The sequence below is a fragment of the Lagopus leucura genome, unplaced genomic scaffold (genome assembly GCF_019238085.1).
Source record: "Lagopus leucura isolate 7727_CA_CO unplaced genomic scaffold, USGS_WTPT01 Super-Scaffold_100015, whole genome shotgun sequence".
Classification (NCBI taxonomy): domain Eukaryota; kingdom Metazoa; phylum Chordata; class Aves; order Galliformes; family Phasianidae; genus Lagopus; species Lagopus leucura.
Window position 1 is genome coordinate 16,675,969 of NW_024962269.1, and position 24,273 is coordinate 16,700,241.

Consider the following 24,273-nt stretch of genomic DNA (forward strand, 5'->3'; position numbering starts at 1 on the left):
GGTGGTTTGTAGAATCCTCATCCTCAGGGGTTTCTAAGAGACGTGTGGATGTGCCGCTGAGGGACGCGGTTGGTGCTGGGGCTCAGTAGGACGGGTTGGCCTTGATCCTGAAAGCCTTCTCCAGCCGGAGTGGTGCTGTGATTCCCTCTGGCTCACGGCTGTGGGAGGTGTCTCCCTCAGGTGCTGATAGCTCTGCTGACATGCCAGCAAAACTGTCTCTGCCTCTGTGAGGTCGTTGGGTCATTGAGGTGGGAAAACAACCTCTCCAAACCCCAGCCCCTCCACCATGCCCATTAACCACGACCTCAGAGCCACATCCCCACGTTCTGTGCCTGTGGTGCTGCCGTGTATCCAGGGGCACTCAGGAAAAGCTGGGGGAAGGTGCTGGCTCCTCTTGCTCGTTTCAAAGTCAGAACAACCCTATTTATGGGATGGTGATGTCTAGGAGTTTGTACCTCTGCCAGCATAGGGCCATCAAGGCCACAGAGATGGCTGTCAGCTTGACAGCAGCCCCCAGTGCATGCTCAGATGCTTTCCTGTGGCTCTCACTGGGTCTGTGCCCACTTGCAGTGTCCATCTGTCCTGCTGGGCTCAGCCCTGATGCCCGGAGCCGCTTGCCACGGCGATCCTGCGCCATGCGTTGGGTGCCTTGAAGCTGCTCGCCATGAAAAGCGTGGTGAGAACACCCTGACTTCAGCCTAATCCATCAGGTATTTAATTGATTCATCATTTTCTGCCTTCCCTGTATAGGTACGAGTGTTTTCCTAACCCCTCCAATTCACGCAGCCTTGTTTTTTCCACCGTGGGGCTTTCTTTTCCCCCTCCTCTGCACACGAGCAGACAAGATAGCTTAAGAGCTCTTATCTGCAAAGGGAAAAAAAATAGTCTTAATCCCCATTTAATAACATAATATCAGCAGGTAACATGTTCAATATGGCAAAGGAACTCCAGCACCAGGTCAATAGGGTAGCTATAATTTTTAGCAATAAACAAAGCCTGCTTTTAATTACTTCTGCGAAATTGCTTGATCCGTGCATGATTAAATATTCATTCTGTGTAACTAGACAGTTTCTTTGTATATAGATCCATATTAAATTTAGCTGGCATCCTGCCCACACAACACATCTCATAAATTCCTTTTAATGTGCAGCAGCTTTGAAGACGTCCCTCCTCCCTCCTCCCCCCGTGTAAACGGCTGATGGCTCTGCCTTACCTGGGCGGCCGCCGCTCGGGAGACACATGGAATCTTTTAGGAAGGGAAATGATGGAATTTAGGGGAGACATGGGAAAAATAAACCTCCTGATTGCTCCATGATGGATCTGCGAGGGGAAAAAGTGACTCGCAGACCTTGTTTTCTCGCAGGCTTGCCAGCTAACTACTTTGGCAGCGCGTGTGAGGGGAAAAAAATCCCTCCTTTTAAAGTCAAGCCAGGGCTGATGTAAATATTTATGTAATATTTTATTACAATCAGAATTCACTTCTTGATTGAAAAAATTTCCTAGGAACCCTGTGAAAAATTCGTATTAATACGGAATTTAAGTGTCTTGATTTGTTTTTAGCAGTGGCTTTGCCGGGAATGCCGACGGCTGTGGGGAAGGAGATTGGGATCGTGGTGTGCAATCAGGATCAGGCCCTGCCTGGGTGCCAGTCCTGCAGAGCGGGTCTCTCTTTGCCTCTCCTTCATTGCATGGAGATGCATTGGTCAGTGCAGCACACAGAACGGAGCAGGCGTGGGGCTGCGGGCGGCTGCTTGGGCATCCTGACTGCAGGGCAGCGGGAGCAGCTCCCCTTGAGAGCCACCTCCAGCCCTCTCTTATGCGTGGTGTTCCCCTCCAGAGCATTCTCTGCTTGTGCTCCGTGAATGCCAGAGGTGTAAATATTTGGAGGGAAGAAGCGGTGGGTGGGCTGCAGTGGGAGGAGATGCAGCAGAGGGATGCTGATGTGCACGGGGCTGCATGTGTGCACGTGCGTGTGTTGCACACCCACGGTCCTGGGTGCACAGAGGGATGCAGGGGGGGGTTTGTAGGGCACAAAAAAATCCTGTAAATTCCTCAGAGGCCTCAATGCTTAGGGCTGGAGTCGCAGGGTGCCTTTAAACGTGCTGATGAGGAAACATAGGGGTTGTAACGAGGAGAGGCTGTGCTAAACGAGTGGCAAGCCAATTAGCTTGCTTTAAAACATCATATTAATTAGCATGAAAATAAAGCCGAACTTTTTCAAGATAATTGCATCTTTCAAATATCGGTATTCTTGATCCGTGATCGTCTCATAAATATGCATTATGATATAATCCTTTAAAGACGTGCTGTTAATGAGGAGCACGAGGAATGTGCTAGATGTTGGAAATGGTGGCACGAAATGGAGCAGCGGTGGCACTGCCCTTCCCGAGGGGTGCAACTTGCATGTGGCTTTTTGGCATGAGTCGTGTACAGAAAGTGGTTGGAAGGTGAATAGAGACAGAGGGAACGGAGCTGGTGTTCCTCTGCTCTGCTCTGCTCGTGCTCTGAGCTTCACTGGAACATCACGCTTTAAGGCTGAGCTACCAGGAGTTGCTGGCATGTGCAGTTTGGAGCTGATGTTGTAAAAATGGAACTTAGTCATCCCCTGTGGCTTTATTTATGGCTTGGGGAGAAGGAGGCTGGCAAGAAAAGGAGCTGTGCTCAGCACCATGCATGGCAGCGTTCAGGCTCTGGGGCAGCCCCCACCCACTGGTCCCACTGCCAGCCCCACTGCCAGCCCTGTGGGGTTGGGGTGGTGTCTGCATCACCTGCTCAGGCCGTGAGATGGGGGGAAGATTCCCCCAGCCTGTTTGTGTGGATGGTGTTGTGCAGAACTTGAGCACTTCCAGAGGTGCAGCCTGAATGCTGCTAGGTGTCCATAACCCCATCCTGCTGCCCATCCTCACCACGCTGCTCCTCCTTCCTAAACATCACAGGGGTTGGCTGCTGGGATGATGCTTTCCTCCCGCTCTATTTGCCCATCTGCAGAACCATAGGATCATAGGCAAGGTTGGCAAAGGCCTCTGAGATCGCCTCGTCCAACCAAACCAAAGCATAAAGGACTTACACGCTGCCAACAGCCCAGGCCATGGGTTAATCAACGTCTGTATGATATTTTGAGAACATAAAGCTCACACGTTAGTAAGTTATGGCTCTGCTATGGCCAAAGTGCTGCAGGCTTGGGCTGACAGTGCTGCACAACGCCCAGCGGAGTCGCAGCAGCACTTCTGTTACTGCACCCAGTATTGCAGTAAGCAGTTGCTGCTCTATGGAGAAACAGGACAACGTCCCTTCCACAGGGCAGCCATCAGCCACAGCTGCACAGTGGGGTGAATTCAGTTTTTGCCATTGCGCTTTCTTTGCCATTTTCTCCTGGGGTAAATGGGTTCCTGCATCTCCTGCTGTTTTCCATTCCCTCCTGGCTTTGTTAAGAAGATGAAGCTGCACGATGGGACAACTTGTTGGTGGTGAGCCACCAAGACAGAACTCGTCAGCATGTATCAACCTCTGCCTTTGGAACCTAGATGGATTTTCTTCCTTTCTCACTTATTTTGGTGTCCCCAGAGGGTGTTCTGGAGGGAGCTGGCAGGTTGGGCAGGCGCAGAGGTGAGCAGGGCTGGCAGTGCTGTTCTCCCTGCTGGGGACTGGGTTATCCCAGCTCCTCCTGCTGCAGGGAGTGGTGGGAGATGCATTCCCAGCTTCCTTCCCGGAGCGCTTTGCTTTATGGCTGGTTGCACAGACTGCTGCGAATGGAGTGCCCGACCGCGGCGCTGAGTGTTGCCTAAGTAATGCCTGGCATTAAAGAATAATGCTAATTTCTCTTAAGAGATGGCAGTGCTAATGGGTTTTTTGATTGCACTGTATGCTTTTGTTCTTCTGCTTGGCCAGCAAAGAACAAGTCATTCCTAATGAATGCAGCGTTTCGAGGCCAGCAGGGGAAGGGATGCCCCACCAGCTCGTTAGGTGTCTGCTAATGGCACTGTGGTGGCACTCCAGATGTCAAGGATGGGTCACCCACAGCCCATGATGCCATTCATTGCAGGTTGTCCCTAAATACCCCCACACTGACATCACCAGGAAGTTCATTGGTTCCACGGGGCTGGATGTGCCCTGCAGTAGGGCATGGCATAGATGGGCGAAGCTCTGGGTGCAGGAACCCTCCCCAGACACGAGGCTTTGGCACATGTCTAGCAGCTCTTCACGGGTTTAGCGTGACTGCAAACGTGCACTGCTTGGGTTTAATAATTAACCAGGGCTTTATTTAAGTCCATTGCTGCGCTGCAGTAATGATTCATCAGATACCTCATAATGTGTATGCTGTAATTTTTATTAGGAGGTACTTCTAAAGCACAAAGCTGGTTGTTACCTGTTTGTATTCAAACACGTCATTAGTTACTGTGTATCGTGGGTCAACACTCGGGCATAAAACAATCCCTTTTCTTCTCTTGCAATGATTAACCCATCTATCAGCAGGCTCTGTTTAATATCTGTCACTATAAACAGTCATTACTTTCAAGAATAGCCAGATGGACAGATAATTTAAAACATATCTTGGAATCTATTTTAATTTTTAGAGGCCTAACTTAAGAAAAAAATCGTCGAAATGCCCATGCAATCACACGCCCAATTTGTGTGCGTAATTACCTTGATTACATGTGTGCTTGTGGTAATTGTCACCACAGATGGCACTGGGATGCATGAATGGTCACTTGTGCATGCAGAGCTGCTCCGCATACCGCGCCAGGGAGATTGCAGCTGCAAATTGGTGAACGCTCTGCGCGCTGCGCTGCAGGACGGCTGTGCAGGGCTGTAGGGCTGCTGAGCCCAGCTTGCTTCAGGCACTTGGGTGCAGGCATGGGGAGCTGGCAGGGGGCCGGGAGGCATTGCCATAGGGCACAGGGTTTCGGGCCTCGTTGCAAAACGTCTCCTGCGTCTGCTTGCTGGGCTGTGCTGTTCTGTGGTCTGGGTGGTGCTGATGGGGGTCACCATGTCTGCCCTTCACCATGACAAGTCTGCCTGCAAATTTATCCGTGGGCCACCCACGTGCTGTCCTGTTAGCTGCCCCACTGGTGCATCCCCATGTTGCTCCGTTTGTTGCACTGTTGGTGCATCCCCATTGCCCTTGGTTGTAGATCCAAGTGCTGCTCTGTCAGCTCAACCACCTGCCACCCCTTTAGCACAAATAATCAAGACCTCCAAGGTCATCAGGTCCAACTGTCAACCCGTTACCACCATGCCCACCTATGGAATCTGTAAGGTTGGGAAAGATCTCCAAGGTCACCAAGTCCAGCCATCAACCACCATGGCTGCTTATGGGGTCATGGCATTGTTAAGGCTGGAAAAGGCCTCCGAGGTCATCAAGTCCAGCCCCAGTCCATCCCCACCATTCCCACTAACCGTGCCCTCCCGTTACACAGCTGCACCCAGCAGTTCCCATCCCAGGCCAGCAGCTCTCCATGCCGTAGCACTGCCCTGAGTGGAATTAAGGATGCCCACTCATCAGGGTGGAGGGAGAGAGACTTAGGAGGCAGTCTATCTAAAAGTTATTATTAATTTTTATTGCTGCATGGATTTAGAGATTTGGAAGAAGATAAATTCCAAACAGACATCCATTACTAAACCGACAGTGTAGCTTAAAGATAACATTTACATTCTTATGGTGTTGATCTGTATCTGATCCCACTCAATCTGCTCCCTGTTCAAACTTTTTGCCACCTTCAGAAGGATCAATACCTACATCAAAGGTTATATGAAGGTGGCCAGATTCTTTTAAGCTGTTTGCATAGCCCTCAGTTTGCTGTGCTAACACAGGCTGGTACTTCTTCCAATAACTCTGTTTGCCTTGTATTAGGGCTGTTTGCTGAAACACCTAGCAGAATCCAATAGAGGACAGACTTTCTAAACATTTGGTCACATCTGTCAATCAATAACACCAATCGGTTTCCTGATACAAACAGCAAACTCTGCCAAATCTAATATTTGCCCAAACTTTTACTGACTCTTGCTGGTTTAAAACAGTAAAAGGCACCGGAGCAGACATCGGTGCGGAAAGGTTCTTGCTAATATTTAACCTTGGGCAAACAGAGAATAATTCCAGCAATGGAAGGAGAGAAAACAAACAGTGTAATTATTGTCCCCTTTTTATTGGAGATAATTTGCTTAAATGTACAGCTATTATCTGCTAATACGGCGAGGTATAATTAGAAGGAACAAAATACAGGTTTGGCCGACGCGGCGTGGGTCTCAACTCTTGAACCTTGCCCCCTGCCCCCAGAACGTGTTTATGCAGGTGATCTTGGAACAAACACACGCCGTTATCAGCGAATGGAAAACACCTGACTCAAATACAAACAGCAAAAAAAAAAAAAAAAAAAAGAAGAGGGAAAATGTACTCAGAGGTCTCAGGGCAAATCTGGATTGTGGATCGAAACCAAGAGGAACGATGAGGATGGATGCTGCTCTGGAGTGGCTGCGGGGCTGGGATGGGTGGCTGGAACTGTAAAGCAGGGGATGCTTTCCGTGTGCATCTGGAATGAAGAGAGGGCATGGGTGAGATGTGGGGGCACCTCCATCCGTGGGGTCCTGGTCCCCATAGTGCCACCATTGGAGGCTGTGGGTGATGGTGCAGTTGGTCTTTATTACATTGGGTCATGGAAGGAGAATAACTGGGACAGATAACGACCTGCACCTTTCGGTAGCCATCTCTATCTTCCTGATAAGCAACAGTCACTCTCTGTGCAGGTAGAGCGCTCCGTCTCTACGCCTCAAAGAGCTGTTTTCCCCAGAACAGGAATCTAATTGGGCTCTGATTGAGAGTAGAACGCACCTGAAAGATGCACAGAGCACTGCTTCCCACAGCAGACAGCCTCTGCATTTTGAATGCAGCCTCACATGGCGTGTACTCTCATCTCTAACACTTTGTTCATTGCCGTGCACTGCTAAATATTGGATAATGGGAGTTAGCAAATGTTTTTTGCAGAGGGAAGCAAGTAAAGCAGAAAGTAGACGTGCTGCTTGGCTTGCAAAGGGAATTACACTGCAGGTGATGGAGATGGTGCTCTGGGATGGGTGGTGAATGAAGTCGGGTTGAGCAACGCTTCTCCTCTGCCCCTGTTTTGCCCAACAAGTGGCTCCCAGCCCTTGCAGACAGTGTCCTGGGCAGGATGAGCCCACACAGAGCCCGTCAGCAGGGTGAGATGGTGCAGTCCTGAGTCATTGCTATTGCAGCACATCCCAACCTGCATCTGCAGTGGGTGTTTGAGTCTGGCCCTGAGCCTTCCTCGCTGGGAAAAACCACGTAGGTTTGCAGCAGAACATCTTTGGAGCAGCCCGTGGGGTATCCAGGTGACATCTGCCCATCTCGGTCACTCCGGAGAGCTGAAGCTCACTGCAGCTTAGCAGGCTGAAGCGAGAAGTTTGCATGTTACTCGGGGAGGAAAAATCAGAGGCACAGGGCACTGTGAGCAATTGCATGGATAAAGTGCACGGGTATGGATTAAAGCCCAAGTGTGGTGCTGCCCAGGAGCAGCACGGTGCGATGGCAGCACATGGCAGCAGATGGCAGTGGCTCCGTGCTGCCTGCGGACAGCCCTGGGCAGTGCTTTGCACGGCAAGTGTCAATGTCTGGGGCTCTGGGATTCAAAATGAACTCTTCTTTTTGCTGAATGAGATTGAGCTGAGTGGATGAGAGATGGGAATCAGAGGGTGTGCTGCAGAGCCCACCCTGCGAGGTGCTGTGGGGGCCACAACCATGAGTTTCGCCCCATGGGAGATAGCCAGGATGGCATCAACACCACAGAAGGCTGCAGGGGCCGGGGGCTGCCCCGTGTGGGCACAATGCCTGCCAGGGGTGGGCCTAAAAGGAAGGAAGGAAGGAAGGAAGAAGGGACTCACCTGCAGAGCAATGGGATGGGAGCATGCCCTGAGCCACACCGGTGGGAACTTTGTGTTAATTGCCATCCAGACTGCTCTAATTACAGGCTGGAGAGGAGCTGCATCGGACCTGTTCTTCCTTATCAGTTTATTGCCGTGATGTTTTCCTAGATTCCGGGATGAATCAGAGCATTGCATTGCCTTTCGTGCTGGCTGGAATATATTTCCTGGAGAATGTGAAGGGTGTTTTAGTGCTATTAATGAGTAATTAACCTGGATGCTCTGGGTTAGAGGCTGCTTGGCGTTCACGGCTCATGGGAAAACTCAACACGAGGAAGTTGGGAGGCGGCCATGCCCAGCACCTGTGGGAACAAAGCAGGTTTCTGTGCTGTGACAACAACAGCAGAGGATGGCCTTGGGAAGGCGGCCACGCATTGATTTGTTCCTAAGCTTCAGCAATGCCTTGGCTGGGGTGCAGCACGCTCTGAGGGATGAGCAGTGAGCGTGACTCAGCGTGCAGCATGGCCAGGCACTGCTGCCCAATCACTGAGGAATGGCCCTGGAATAACAGTGGAGTGAAATATTTGAGACCTTTCTGGAGATGGATGGTCAAAAATTTCAGCTTCTGCTTTGACTTTTAAATACACTGAAACCTTATGTCTGTCTGCAGGTTGATCCCAAGGGACAAAGTGATGGAGAAGTTGCCATCAGCCCAGGTGATTGGCACCTGGGGCTGGACCGTCACAGCAGAGCATCTCAAAGGTTGCTGTGGGTTAAGGAGATTCTGGCACTGGGGTGGTGCACAGCAGCTGGGCTCCTCTCAGGGCAGCCCAAGTTTCATGGCCACATCCGAGGGTGGGAGAGCTGGGCCCCTGCATGGCTTGGTGGTGGCATGAGCCATGAGGTCCTTGCCCATTCAGTTGGGGACATCTGTCCCCACTGCCCTGGGTGATGCTACAAGAGGTTTAGGAGCCTTTAAATGCCTCTGCAAAACAATCTGCGTCATTGCTATTTATTTAGGATACAACACTGACCCAGACCTCAGATGGCTTCCTGTAGGATCCAGCCCACTGTGGCCAAGGCAGATGGCACGGGGTGGGGAATGACATCAGGGATGTGGGTGAAGGTGGAAAACCCCAATGTGAGTTAATGGCGGGAGGTGCTTGCCTTTCTGGAGGTGAACTGACCTCAGAAATGGGGAAGACACAAGAACCAGGAGCTGATGGCTGTGCTGAGGATGTGCATTTGGAGGCATCACCAGCCAGCAGAGCACAGGGACAGGCACAGCGATGATGGGGCTGTGGGGATGACCCTTTGGGTGCACCGAGTGCTTCCATCCATCAGAGGGATAAAACCCTACAGCAGGCACTGGGATGGTGCAAAGAGAAAACCCTGAGGGTTGCAGGTAGGAGAGTCTAATTGCTGCACTCATTGCATGCCATGATGCAAGATGCAGTGGCTGCAGCACGCCTGTGCTCAAGGAATCCCCTGCAGCCATCCCTGGAGATGCAAGGATTTGGTTATTAAAACCACCAGAACACCCCCAAATTAGAGCTGCATGCATTTTCCTGCATACAGTCCCCATCTTTGTGTCACGCACAGATCAACGCTGGGATTTCCTTCCCCCCCATCTTTTTCTTTGCCTCTGGCACAAATTCCAGCATGGGTTTAATGTTTGTCAAGCAGCATGAGACCTGAAATGAAAGGTGCTACGCAAGCAGAGGGCAGACTTTAAGCCTGTGTGATGGGCTCTATAGAAATGCTTGTATAATAACAATGACATTAATAACAGGCTGTTGTTTGTCATCGAGCAGATCCGGGGCCTGGGCACGCCCAGAGCAGCTAATAGTGAACAGAGAGCTTCAGCCTGCACACTGCTCCAGGAACAATGGGTGTAATAACACCCAAATTGCTCTCCAAAACCCTGGTGTGGTCCTCCTCCTCGGGGCCTTTCCTGGGACACAAACAGCTGAGAACAGGGTTTCGTGGAAACCAGATACCTGCTGTGCTCCAGCTTTTGTTGCTGGCTCGTGCTCTGTGAGTCATTTATTGCCTGAATGTTCTGTCTCAGTTTTTCTGTTGCAAAAAGAGGAGGGGAATCTTTCATCTTCTCTGCTGTTTGTGGACACCTGGAGCAGAAGGTGATGGGTGGGCTTGGTGATTTCAGTCATCATTTCTGACCTTACTGATTCTGATTCTGTGACTCTAAGGTCCCTCCAGCATCCAGCCTCCATTGTAGGGCAGGGGGAGCCTCCTGGTCAGTGATCCCCAATGCAGTACTGGTGGATCCCTAAAATTTGATATACTAATTATCACATCAACATCTCTCCATCACTATGCCTGCTTTCCGCCCTTGCACGCAGCTGTTTATTGCTCCTCAGCAGTCAGTGCGTGCAGAAATGTGGCTTCTGCTTTATTTATGGGGCTCATGAAGGGAATGCCTCCAACGTGGATGTCACGTCCTGGAGCTTGGATGCAGTGGTGACCTCCCTCATAGCATCATGGACTCATAGAATCGTTAGGGCTGGAAAAGACCTCTAAGATCACCATGCCCAACCTCCAGCTCTGCCTCTCATCTCTCTGCCTCCTGAAGCAGAGGAGGAGGAACTTCCCAATGTCAGCTTTAGATGCCAAACCCAGGGCTCGCAGTGATAACGTGGAGCTGGGATTCTCATGCAGGGCTGCCCCGGGAGGAGCCGGCTGCTTGGTGCGCCAGACGGGCGCTGCTCTCTGCCTTTGCCTGCTATGCACACACAGCTATTTGTATAAACTGGTGGACGCACGTGGGAGGCGAGCGAGGCAATCAGTCTGGCTCTGCAATCTGGAAGGGAAGTGAAATATGTCTGTAAAGTTGGGTGTGAATGGAGAGGAGTGACAAATGCAGGCAGTGCAGAGAGCACGCTGCTGCAGGGGTGGGTGCCACATGGGTTTGGATTTGTAGGGTGGCAGCACGGGATGCTTGCAGCACTGATGTCTGCTGTAGGACGCCCATACATCCTCCATAGAGTCCTTAAAGTTGGAAAAGGCCTCTAAGATCACCAAGTCAACCCATCCCCACCATGCCAAGCCGTACAGTCACAGAAGCATTAGGGCTGGCAAAGACCTCTCAGATCCCCAACCCCAACCCATCCCACTGTGCCCACGGCCCACATCCCTCAGTGCCACATCCCTGCAGTTTTCTGGAACACCCCCTGGGATGGTGACCCCACCACTCCTGGGCTGCTGTGCAGTGCAGCACTGCTCTTATGGAGAAGAAATATTCCCTAACACCCAATCTGAGCCACCCCTGGCACAACGTGAGGCCGTCACCTCTTGTCCTGTGGCTGTGAAAAGACCGGTAGCCACCTCACTGCAACCTCCTTGTCCCTTCCACAGCGCTCTCACCCTGCTTCCCCCCGGAGAGGGCCGCCATCTGTCTGTCCATCCGTCTGTCCGTCCACCCCACAGCACGCACACGTATGGGAGGAGCCTTGGCACAGGGCAGCGCACACTGACCCCAGGCAGGGAACAAACCCCTGGGTCCTGCCCAAGGTGACGGGCAGCAACGGAACCGCTCTGCAGTGTTTGCTTTGTGCGAGTACACAATAACGCTGTAACCTTGGGTTGTTTGCACTAGCCAGGAGTGTCATTGCCAGCGTTGCATTCAACAGTTGTACTTGACTGAATAAGCAGACGTTTTTTTTTTCCCCCTCTGTCATAATGGCACTGTCCCACGGAGGGGAGATGGATTGCTTTTTCGGTTGCACATGCTGTTATCGCTGCGCTGTTCTAATGCTAGTCAAACAGTGCTGTGAATAGCCAAACTCAATAGCAGCAGTGTTAGGCTGGAAAGTCAATATTAGCTGAGCAAACAAAGCAAATAAAGAGTTGCTATTTGCGTAGCTATGAGTATTTGTATGCTCTGCTGCTGAACAGGGTACTTTGAAATAATAATTAAAAAAATGTTGTTCTTCAAGGCAGGGAATGTTTTTTATTTAGGGTAGAGGAGTCAGCTTTTATGAAAGGCAGCGTTCACTTCCCTGTGAGCAGCCTCACGAGCATTGGCTGCTCTCTGCCCCATAGGATGCTGCTGCGTGGCAGGGCCGTGCGTGTCAGGAGCGCGGTTCCTTCTGCTTTCTTTTGCATTTCACTGTTTCTTGTTAAGGTTCTGGCGTGTTTCGAGGTTCGCTGTGTGACCTTCTAAATGGCACATGCCTATTTATAAGCAGCTGTCTGTGGCCTGGTGCCACTTTAAGAAGGCCTGGAAATGAAATCCAATAAACCCTTCCTTCATTAATATTGGATATCTCAGGGCACGCACCCAATGTGCATGTTTGGGGGGGGGGGTGGCAGCCCACCTCCCTCAAGGGCTGTTTCCTTTTGGGAAGCGTTGCTGGCACCACGTGCAGAGGTTGGATGCAGATGTGGGCCCCTGGCTGCTGTCTGCCAGGACCCTGAGCTCATGGGATGAGCTGCTCCACGGCTGCCATCTGCAGAGAATTTTTCGTGCAATCTCTGGGCCAGGATGCTTCAGATCTAAATAATACAGCTAAGGGATTAAATAATTAATTCCAAAGGAGGAGAGGCATAGGCAAGGGAATGAATATATACAGCAGGTTGGGCTGAGCTGGAGGGAGATGGAGAGTCGGCGTGGTGCAGAACAGGGACGGCACTCATGCTGGGGAGGTCAGGAGACTGAAGGAGATGAGATGGGGATCGCAGAGCCATAGAATCACTGCATTTGGAAAAGCCCCCAAGATCCGCACATCCAACCAACCCATCCTCACCCTGCCCACTGACCACAGTGCCACAGAATCATAGATTAGCTTCAGACAGAGAGGACCTCCAAATGCTCCAAGTGCCACATCTCCATGGCTCTTCATCACCTCCAGGGCTGGTGCCCCCACCACTTTCCTGTGCCAACACCTGACCAGCACTAAGCAGATAAAACAGAGCTCAGTGTGTGCATTTGCTGCAATCCTGCTGCAGTGTCTGGGCTCCAACTTGTTGCATTGCTCCTGTCAGTCCCATATGGACATCAGTCTCCCCTTCTTCCCTAATTTTGGTACTGTGCTTCCATGGTGCTCCTAGAAATGTAAAAATGTCTTCTTCTCCATGCTGCTCGGTGTGTCCTGATGTCGCAAAGCACATTTACTGCACAATTATAGTCCTGGCTAATGCTGTTTGGAATAATTAAATTCACATGACAAATGTAGTTGCATTAATTTTATTTATCTTGAGTGGCTTAACAGGAACTAGCAATGGAAAAAGTAATTATTTTGCTTCTAGGGCACTGGGATTGCTGATTTGGAAACCTCTCTGAGACATATTCCTTAAATGTGGAATAGCAGCATGTGAAATGCATGAGGAGCTAATACAGTGCATAAAAATGAACGTAATTTCTGAAAAATGGAATTAATGAGGCAATGAGACTGTTTTAATGAGCATAAGGTCTGCAGTAAATGTCGCTGTTCCCATGTCTTTATTGTAAATTATAATGAGCGTTGCAGCCAGTGCTGCGGGATGCGGGGAGGGAGGCGGCGGGAAGGGAGGGATGGAACCCGATTTGGGACCCTCTTCTCTCCCTTCTCCCCCTTTTTGGTGGAAACGTTTTTATTCCCTCGCGTACCTGAAGAGCTCACAGCACTGTCTGATTCCTCTTGTTAAATGGGTGGACGAGCAGCTCCAAGCCAGGGCTGTGGCTGCGTACTGCTGGGAGAGGCGCTGCGTGCCGTGCGCTCCGAGCCAGGTATAAACCAAACCCTTCTTTGCACTGAGCTATTGCAAATCGGCTTGATGACTTTGTTTCCAACCAGCAGTGCAAAAGTGGCTTCTGCTGAGCACAAGATAGGAATAACCACAGCGGGCGGATGGCCTGAGGCCGCGGTGATGGGCACGGTGACGGGCACCGCATGCGGAGACATTTCCTCTCTGCTTTTTCTCGTTTTCTCCTTAATGCAGCCTCACTGTGAAACTGTTCTATGTTTGCAATTTAGAGAGATATGACAAACAGGATCATCTTTGCCTTAGCTTTATTCTCAGTTTTGCTTTCTTCTCCTGTTGCCGCTAGCAGGGTCTCCGTGATCCCGCTGGATCCTGCGGGGAAGGTTCACGCTGACTTTCCATGCTGTTCCCCCAAATCCAGCAGCAGAAAGACGCAGGACTCAGAGATCCTCTTTGCCTCCTCCCAGCCCAGCAGTGGGTCAGCACCCCGTGAGCATCTCCAGCTGGTAAATCCCTGCTGCCCCTGGGTGGTTTGGTTGCCTTTTCCACCTCTGTTATCAGCGCTTCTGCTGCTCCAATGGGGAATTGGGGTCACTGAGTGTTTTCTATGGCAATTCTCAAAGATGTGCCCTGGGATCTCTGCACAGAGCTCCTGTTGTGCTGCAGGGCCCTGCTCTGCCATCGGTGCTGCCCCCAGCGCTGGGATGGATGTGTCCCTGCAGGAGCTGCGTGAGGTGGTGACTTCTGGAGAAGAAACAGCCACAACCTCCGGGTGCTGGTGGAGCTCTGCGACGGAGCCTTCCGCACCCACACAAAGAAAAACGCCATTTTGAGCAGAATTTTGAAGCTTTTTGAAGTCTTTCCTTCTTTTGTGCTTGGGTTTCCCTTTCGTTTAAAAGGCAGGAAAAGAGGGGAAAAAAAAAGGAAAGAATTACAAAGAAGGGCCCCAGAGGGTCTCTTCCCTTGTTTTTTCCTCCATTCTTCCATGGAGGAAAGGAGAGAAAAAGGACACAAGTGGGAAGAAATGCATTTCCTCACGCGGTGCCCAGGTGCTGCATGGCCATCCCCACCCCACATTCCCTGCACTCCCCAAAAAGGGCTGCCCAACACAGGGCTTTGTTCCGCTCGGCAGAGGTTGGAGCGCTGTGACCGCTCTCCCCTGGCAAGCGGCTGCCTGTTTACAGACATGTAAATGCAACTTCACAATTGCCATAAATCCTATTGTGCAATATTCTCTCCAACCAATTAGATCCTGACATCTGCTTAATGTTTAATTACTTTTTGACGAAGGAAACGGAAAAATTGACAAATAGTTTAATCCATCAAACGTCGGCCTTTTGTGAGCGTGTTTATATAAAGCTCACATGCCAACATCTCTTAATTTTTCTTGCTGCTCTGGCAAGGATGAGGACAAATATTTATATTCCAGGCACACAAGATGGCTTTCATATTGTTTTCATGTTTAACTGATTTCAAATGAACTAAGATGGCTCTTAATGTGGTTACAAGAATTTGCCATTAATTTTCACTTAAAATTGGATCCAGCTTGCTACATGTCTGCAATATATTAAAGTTAATAACGATTTGTTTAGAAAGCGCGGTGCTTACTGCTGACTGATTGGCACACGGTCGCTTGGTGGAAACGTCGGATTCCTATTATATTTAAATGATAATTAAGCTTAGAATATTACTCCTATTTCGGAGTGCTTAATGCAGAATACTTTGGTTAATGGGATGGGAACATACAGCGCAGCACCTCAGTGGCACAGTACGTAGGGGCTGCGCTCCTCCACCCACTTCTACATGCTGCTATGATGCTGCTTTCACAGATACACAGAGTTATAGAAGCACTGAGGTTGGGAAAGACACGGATTTAGGGCCACGAGTGGATGATGGGGGATGTAGATGATGCATTTCTAGGTAAAGTCTGGCAGCGGTTCTGCTCAGCACCTTCACCCCCAGGGTACCACACAGTGCCAATGGGGGACGTGTGGGTGATGGGTGAACGGGCTGGGTGATGGGTGGGAGACGGTGGGGATGGGTGAGGGGTGAAGGGGAATGGGCAATGGAGGAAGGTGATGGCTTACAGGGATGGGAGTGAGGTTGGGTGGTGGGCAGTGAGGATGGATAACGGGCGACGGCTGATGGCTGATGTGTGATGGGTGCTGCAGATGGATGACGCGTGATGGTTGATGGAAACGGATCATGGGTGATGGGAGAAAGAGGTGGAAGATGGATGAAAGTGATGGAGATACTCATGCTGTATCCAGCTGTGCCTGCAGTGGCTCCAGCCCCTCAAAGTAATTGGCTTTTCATCCCAAGCAGCACTATGGGGATCTGGAAGACCTGCAGCTGCCGCTGCCTTCAGGCACTCCTTGAGGAACACGGTGATGCAAAACCTCCCCACCCTTCTTCTGTGCTCAGTGGCCTCAAAGCTCAGCTTACAAAGAGCAAAGGGTTGGTGAGTAAGCCTTGCTTTCTTACAGCACTCTGCTGGGGTATATCAAAGAGTTTCTTAGAAAAAAAAGCTTTCTGGATGGGGTGTGACTGCTGCTTATTGAGGTGGCCTTTGCTCTCTATGCCTTATTTGCTTTGTTTATCCTCAGATTTATTTCAAGCTGTCCCATGCTGGCCCTGTTCTGACTATCCCCTCCAGCCTCTGGTCCCAACCACGAGCAGGGCCCAGGCAATGCTCCCACTGCTCCTACAGCTCCTGCTCCCCATTGCTTGCATTCATTCATTCACCCAGTGCTCAGCCCTGCTGCTGCATGCCTCTGATCACAGCAGGCACCGGGGCTGTTTGAATTTCTCTCCTCTCCACCGCTTTTGGGAAAGGCGTGGGAGAAGGAAGGCAGCCCAGCTCTGTGATGCTTCACTTACACATTTAATAAAAGGAATAAAATATCAGAAATGCTGGAGAACTTTTAATAATTCAGCATCTTCTAGTTGTTTCATTACCTTAATATTTGCAAAAATTGCCAGCAGCTCTTGACACCTTTCTCTTGCTCGCAATATGAACCAAAAAAAGCCAGAAGGAAGTACAATACATTCACCTGCCCTCATTATGCTAATCACAGCTCTGCCAGGTTCGCTTCTAAGTGTCCTCACTCTGTGTGATGGAAAAGAAGCTCAGCGCGATGAATTTGACCTAGAATAGTTGTTGGGAAGAGAGGAGTAGGCAAGGCATGAGAAACCCACTGATCTTACTCATCGCATCTTTGAAAACGCCGTTATTAACTGACAATAAATCTAACAAACTTCATAATTAGGTTACTTCTTGCCTTTGAACTCCCATTGCCGGAGCCATTAGCGAGCGCAGCGCTGTGATTTACAAGCGAGCAGAAGCACCGGGTTCAACGCTTTATCGGCTTTCATTTTAACAGGCGTTTGTTTCCCAGCCTGCTAGGAGAGCTGCTGCTCCCCGCCGCTTGGTTGTAAGCAGCAATGTGCTGCTCTTTGCTTTTTGCTCCTGTCAGCCCACACACCAGCCGCCCCGTGCCCCCCATATGCAATCAAATCGCCATCCCGGGGCTCCCAGCACGGCCGCGTCCCTCTGTGCTAATCATGGAATCACAGAATGGCTCGGGTTGGAAGGGACCTCAAGGACCATCAGGCTCCAATGCCCCTGCTGCAGGCAGGGCCACCGACCTCCATATCTAACACCAGACCAACGATGGATACTGCCGTGCCACCGCCGTGCGTGGACCGTGCTGGCGTGGCTGCTTCACCTGTTAGCAATCTCTCAGAATCAGCCATTTCCGTGCAGGCTTTCTTCTCTCAGGTCACCGCTCTGAAACGCACCGCCCCAACATGAAAAGGGTTCCATTTCCACCGCCACTCAGCGGGTTTTCCCACTGCCTGTGCTGACAGAAAAGGTTTCTCATTGTGCATCAATTACTTTCAAGTGAATGGGAGACATTATGTTATTAAATCCCACCCTGCCTCTCGAGGTGCTTTTAATTTGTATGTTTAGGTTTAAATTTCTCCAGGAGTGCCAAACCTCGTGTTTGTTTTCCTTGGGCTATTTTCATTTCGGGTTTCGGTAACTGTCAGAGCCTGCGAGTTAATTGCAGCTCGCAAGGTTATCTTCCAGAGCTTGCTTATACTGCAGCCGTGCGCCGGAGCCAGTCCTTGGCCTCCTATCTTTATGATACTGTAGATTCTGACTCTTGTAATTATCCCTTGAGTTTAAGCTGATTATGTCGACTTTATAACCGGTGTTTGTTTAATTTACCCACAGCGTGTTGTTTGTACAGTGGCTCCGAAGGTAAACACGAACCTGATTAAACAGCCCTGCCTGCCTCCGATGGCCGCGTTCCCAAAGATACGCAAAAATAAACAGTGGGAGAGGCCGGGACCCCCGCCTGCATCCTGTGTCTGTGACCCCGAGCCCCACCACCCCCGCCCTGCCTAAAGGTCTGCTCTAAAATCGTTATTTCCTAAGCCTGGAGGCGTCTCCCTGCTGCCTGGTGCAGCCTGCAGGGCTGGTGCTGCGTGCTGCCCTGTGCCACCGGGGAGGGGACGCTGCTTTGGGAAGGGCAGCCCCGAGAAAAAAGGGTAAAAGCGATCAGTAAGTACAGCAAGCCCTGCAGCTGGGTCTTGGATCCATCACTGCTCTTGGGATGAAAGCGTGCTTGCTCCTCGTTAGAAGCAATTAGCTCCTGGAGTGACACCGGTGTGCACCGTGCGTCGTGGGGACATCGTGCTGAGGATGCTGCAGGTGATGCATGGCCAACGAATATTTTTCTTTTAATTAACCAACCAGCCTTAAGCTGACTCTTAGGCAACCTTAATCACATTATCCGGTCTCTTGCTGCAACGGACAGGTTAAAACCTGTGCCTTTCATCTGGCTGTTTGCTTGCTCTCGTCCCCATGCTCCTCAGAAAGGGCTCCTGGAGAGGTGAGGGTGGGTGCGGGAGGCAACGCACTGCTGCCCAAGAGCCACCATGTGGGGCTGTGCCTGCATTGCTGCTGAGGTGCAGGAGACGGGTCAGGGCTGCAGGCTGGGTGGTGGGCACGGCGATGCCAGCACTGCTGCCGCTTTAATGACACCTGCAGGGAAAACAAAAGCTCTTTTCTGCTCCAACTGGTTGCACGGGGAGGGCTGGATGGTTCAAGGAGCACTGCCCGAGGGATGGGAGAGGGAACCTGGGAGGTTCCTGCGGCTCAGCACCGCTCTTACCAGCACACAGGCTGCAGGAAGAGCCCCTCTGGTGCCAGCTGCTCTGCTGCGTGTTTTGGGTTGCCAAAGGTGGGAAGGCATCCAGCATTCCTGCGGTTTCTTTTTAATATTGGTTTCAGGCAGATGGGAAAAACTCCTCATTCATAGCATCGCGGTGGGTGGTTTGCTCCACTCTCCCCTTCCTGGCACCAGATGCCTCATGCCAAGGTGCTGCTGCTGTTTGGTGTCCCTCTTGGTGTCCCCAGCCTGTTGTCCTCCCTTGCTGACCCACCCCTTGCTGTCTTCCCTTCGGTGTCCCCACCTCTGTTGTTCCCACCTGTCCCATTTTTGGAGATGATAGCTGCTATTTTCCCATTTCAGCATCTCTTTGCAGCCAGCTGGACCGGCCTCGTGCTGGGGCACCTGAGGATGGATGGACATATGGATGTTCTGATCCCTACCACCTGCAGCAAGCACTCAGGCATCGTTTGTTCTGCTGGAAAGCAGGAGCTTCTGAGCTAATAGCCAGCTCTAGAGAGAGGGAGAAACCCAATGAGAAACCCAGAGGGCTTAAGGAAGAGGGGCTTTAAAGAAAAAGCTTTTGCATCTGACCAAGGACCCGAGCCCTGAGAACCCCTCCGTGCAGCAGGGAGGCTCCGAGCTGTTATCTTTGAGATGGGAGTAGCATTGCAGAGCATGAGCCGGGACTGCCCCACAGCTCTGACCCCCCTCCCTCCAGCACCTGCTCTGCACTCTGCCTGCTGCCCACATGGCTCCAAACCCCCACAGCAGGCTGCCCCGCTCCTCCTAACCAGGCAGGTGCTACCCAACTCCAAGCTAAGATCCAGTGCCATAGGGGGAGGGCTTTCATCTGATTTTCTTCCCCCAGAGGTATTTGGAGAGATTTCCCAGAGCCGACACAGCATCCCCATACCAGCTCTCCCAGCTCAGCACCCAGGGAAATTCCTGCAGCCCTCATTAGAGCGGCACCTCTGGGCAGCCCTAATTGGAGGGAGGGAGCTGGAAAACGTGTAGATGCTGTGAGCCACCCTCTGCTTTGCTCTGGAGCCGGATCAAACAGCGAGGGTGGGGCTGGGTGCCCGCGGCACAGCATCGCATCACTGGGTGGCCCTACATGGGGGGCTCTGGCAGTGTGGTGGTCCCAACAGGGTAGGGGTCCTGGATAGGGAAGGGTGAGGAGCTCTCCTGGAGCCACATTGTTGCTGCAAGAACAAATGCATGTTCCCATTTGCATGGTCCAGCACCCCTGCCCCTGTGCCGGGCTCCCCAGCTTGCAGGTTCTCCTGAAGCCAGGGCTGGGGGGAAGCTCATAGGCCACCCCATCACACAGCACCAGGGTGGGCTCACAAGAGAACCAAGATTTCCTGCAGGGGATGGAGAGAGTGAGGCTGCAGAAGGCACTTGGCGTGCTTTGAAGGCTCCTGCTGCTGTGCCTTGGTTTGGGTGTGATTCTCTGGGACCTGGGCAACCCAGAGAGGTATGCTCAGTGCAGAAGTGCAGGAGCTTTGCTGCAAGCTGTGCCATGTGTGTGCAACAGCTATAGTGCTATGCATGATGTTGTCCATGTTTCTATCCTCTGGCCTGGGTTGAAACCCTGACATCCTTGAGACAAAGGGAATGATGCTCATTGCCCGGTGTGCATTGATCACCATGTCTTGCTATGTGTCACAACGCTATTTGCAGCAAGCATCATGGAATCATAGAAGAGCTCAGTTCATATCTCCTATTCCCTTTCCTTCCCAAGGAAAGCAGGGGATTCTCAGCCCCGTGATGATAACCACCCAGGGTCAGGAGTAGCCTGAGGGCTGCCTTCTTTTCTTCTTCTTCATCTTAGACATATTATTAATTGCCCTTTAGCCTTTATTCTCATAGTTCCATTAGTCTGCGTCCTTGTGCGTGGGGGGAGGAGCAGGGAAGCTGCCCTATACACCCCTTCCTGCAGCACAGAGTGAGTGCTCTCCTCCTGCAGAGTTGCCATCAGCCTCAAAAGACAGAGGGATTTTTTTTTCCAGGAAAACATCAAGGAGCAAAAATGCACTCAGGCTCCTGGAAGAGGCCCAGCACCTGTTGGCTTTAAAAGCTTGATGGGGCTTTCAGCTCACAGCAGCACAGTGAGTGCGTCGCTCTGAAGCCAGAGTGCCCCAGTGCTCTGCAAAATGTGGGCATGTGTGCGGCTGCAGAGCCCAGGAGGGCTTTTCTTCCCTTTTCTGGCTTGCACTGTAGACCCACGAGCTCAAAAAACAAATCAAGCTCTCCACGCATTTTAAAAGCTCTAAGCCACGTGAAGCCTTATCAGCCAGCCCCCTAACTTATGGGATACGCACACAGTCCCCAACCCGCGCTAGATCAATATCTCTCTGCAGATGGATGGAGAGATAAATTTTAAAGAATAAGCTTAATTTTATTACTGCCTGCTGAGTGGCCATCGCGTGACAGCTTGCGTCAGATTGACAGGCGTTTGATGCTGGGTAATGGCACATCAGTGGGCCCCGCTCCTTTGATGTACGATAATGGCGCGCCACCAGAACAATGGCATTTTGATAGATTGTATTAGAACGTAATCAGGATGATGGGGCTTTGATATATTATGTAAGTACATCACCAGAGTGGTGCTGCCGTGACACATCACCGCAGAGCGCTGTCGGAGCCGCCGCGCCGTAATGGATTTCAATAATACATCAGTGGGGCTGGGAGCTGCTGGTGGATGGACATCTCTGCTCCCTGTGTGTGGGCATGGGGGGGAAATGAGGTGGTGGGGCTCCGTGGGCTGCATCCTCAGTCGTTGCCTCTGGAAATGGCGAAGGGTGGTGGGGGGTTGGCACATGGGTCCATCCTTGCCCCATGGGTTCATCCCCTGAGCTATGGGGTGGGGCAGGCAATGGTGGTTGGTTGTTGGTTATCCTCGTGCTGGGGTCAGGTAGCTGTTCGTGATGGGCCTGGTCTGGTTTTCTTCTTCACTTCAACAACAACAACAACAAAAAAAAACGTAAAAATTGGTCCCAGGTGAAACCTTCTTCTTCCCTAAAACTGTCACATTTCACTCTTTGGGCTCTTTTCTTTCTTTGTGAATTACATTGGTTGCCCCTAAACATCCTCCAAGATTACCGAGGTATCTTTCTCTTTCTCCCCCTCTGCTCCCCAAAAAAGCTAAAATAACAACATTCAGCTTTCAAAACTCCTTTCTTTCCCTAAAGCCATTTCAAAGAGTCATAGAATGGTTTTGGTGGGTTCATAACGGGGTGCTTTTAGTCTGCAGGTGGGTATCCGTGCAGAACAGCCCATTGACATGGAGGTGGTTCCATCCCCGGTGCCGATGGGTTCCTGAGCCCAGTGCCAGGCTGTGAAATGGCTTTCTGCTCTGAAAATGAATTAGAAAACAGAGGAGGAGGCAATGCAGGAGACTGCCAAAAGGGATCTCTCGGAAGTGGAGAATGGCACTAATATTTGGGGAAATTGAAATTCCGACCATGAAATTGCCTATCATTTATCATCCCCAACCACCTTACAGAGTAAGGAAAACAGGCATTAAGCCTTATTGCTTTTTAAATACTTATGATCTCAGGGAAAAGCAATCTAATCTACTTCCCTTAATGTGCGTTCTACGAGAACGTCCGCGAGTGTAACGGTGACATTTGTGCTCGTTGTGCCTTCACACCTCCACAACAGCCACGTCAGGCTCTTGCTGGGGGGGTCAGAGGATACACCGCCATCTCTCTGCATCTCAGGGGCTCTTCTGCTGTAACCACCCGTGCTGGGAGCAGTGGGGCCAGGAAGGCAGAACCCAACAGGGATTTCCATGTTCTTCCGGGCCCCTTCGGAGCCCAGAAGAGCCAGGTTGGTCCTCCAAGCAAGGAGGGGGTTTTGTTGCTGCTTCATACAAAGCCTGATGCAAAGGCTGCAAAGTTTTGAGCAGCATTACCCCATCCCTGTCCCTGTGCCATACCCCATGGCAAGATGGCAGCTTCCACCCTGAAAATGACCATTTTCAATGGTTATACCCCAAAACTTCTACGTGTTTCCACCAGCCTCATTTCCCCTGCACGCCCAGGGCTTGCCTCCCTGGTCCCAAAGGCAGTGATGCTCCTTCCCCTCCATCCTGGTGTCAGCTTTGAGATGATGGACTCTGAGCACTGCAGATGTTCATGACGGTGTTTGGAGCATTGGGTGCAGGGACCAGTTGGGCACACGCAGCACCCACCCTGCATCTCGTGGGATGCAGAAAGGGCTCTGCTGCCACCGTCCCCATCTCCTCCAGGAGCTGATGCTGAGCTTGCAAGCAGCACGTACCCGGGTTGTATTGCTCCCAGCTCCATGCACACAGCATGCAGCAGCTCCCCCTGCTGCGCCCATGCCTCGTGCCCCAGCTCTCACCTGCTGATGGTCAACCACAAAGCAAAAAAAAAAAGAAAAAGAGGAAACAAACAAACAAACACAACCCCCCTCGAATGATAGGGGAACATAAATTATCCAGAACTGGCAAGAAATGAAAGTGTTGCGTGGTCCCCTGACAGCAATGGGATGAATAACTGATGATGATTAGTTAAATCATAACATTGCTCATGCCATGCATAAATGATGAGCCAACTGCTTGCCGTGCCCTGATGAGATGCAGCGTTCTCTGCTTTCTATCATTCCCACTTTGTAGCCCCAAAGAAACTACCACATTTCTGCATTTTTGTGTTATCTGGCACATCAAGCAATGCGACAATGAATATATATTGACCTTATTATAGCAGCCGGCTGCTTGTGCCAGAAGCAACCAGGCATACTTTGCACAAATTAAAGCTGTCAGCATGTAATTTATGGTTCATTGCAAAAGAGGAACAGAACTCTGAGGGGAACATTGTGGTTTGGGAAGCAGGTAGGTAGGCAGATGAATTGCATGATAAAATATCTTGCTAATGATGTGATGTTAAAGCTGAAGTGTCATTTTCATTCTGTTTTGCACATTCTTAGTTATTTCTTGCTCAAGATGATTTTCCCCTTTCCACGCTTTCTTTCTTTTTTTATTTTTTTTCTTCTCTCCAAAAGCCAAATTACTGCTTATACCTGAAAGGGATGGAGTAGGTGTGATAATTTATGAACAGACAGCCGCTGTCTGTTGATGATGCGGTGGCACTACGGGGCCACGTCTCACACACTACCAATGGGTGACAGCTGGGGCAGTGTGCAGTGGGAACTCTGTCTTTTTCAGAGCAAATGGCCTCAAGGAGAAGCAAAATAAAATCTGTGTGTGTGCGCATTGGTCCTGCTGTTGTGCATGGTGACAAAAGCGTCCATCCGCCACGGGGCGCTGCCATAGGATCTGGTTGCCATAAGGTTGGGATCTCCTGCTCTTTTCTGCTTCCAGGCTCTTGGGAACAAAGGGAAGAGAATGTAACTTGGAGGACTAAGCAGGACAGCCCTGTTCAGGTGGGATTAGGTCATCCTGGATGATGCACAGCAGCACACAGGTGCTGAAGGCAGCCCCGAGGCTGGAGCGAGGGAAGGGAAAAGGAGGTGGGGGAGAGGGGAT

General features: G+C 51.0%; 1 long non-coding RNA gene across 1 annotated transcript; it reads right to left on the minus strand.

Annotated features, from left to right (window-relative positions):
• Positions 1-6,122: 6,122 nt before the first annotated feature.
• Positions 6,123-11,314, minus strand: LOC122182670. Its single transcript, XR_006179912.1, has 3 exons — positions 11,257-11,314; positions 7,894-8,234; positions 6,123-7,402 (listed from the first exon to the last, which is right to left on the minus strand). It is a non-coding gene; the product is annotated as an uncharacterized LOC122182670 (long non-coding RNA).
• Positions 11,315-24,273: the final 12,959 nt, after the last annotated feature.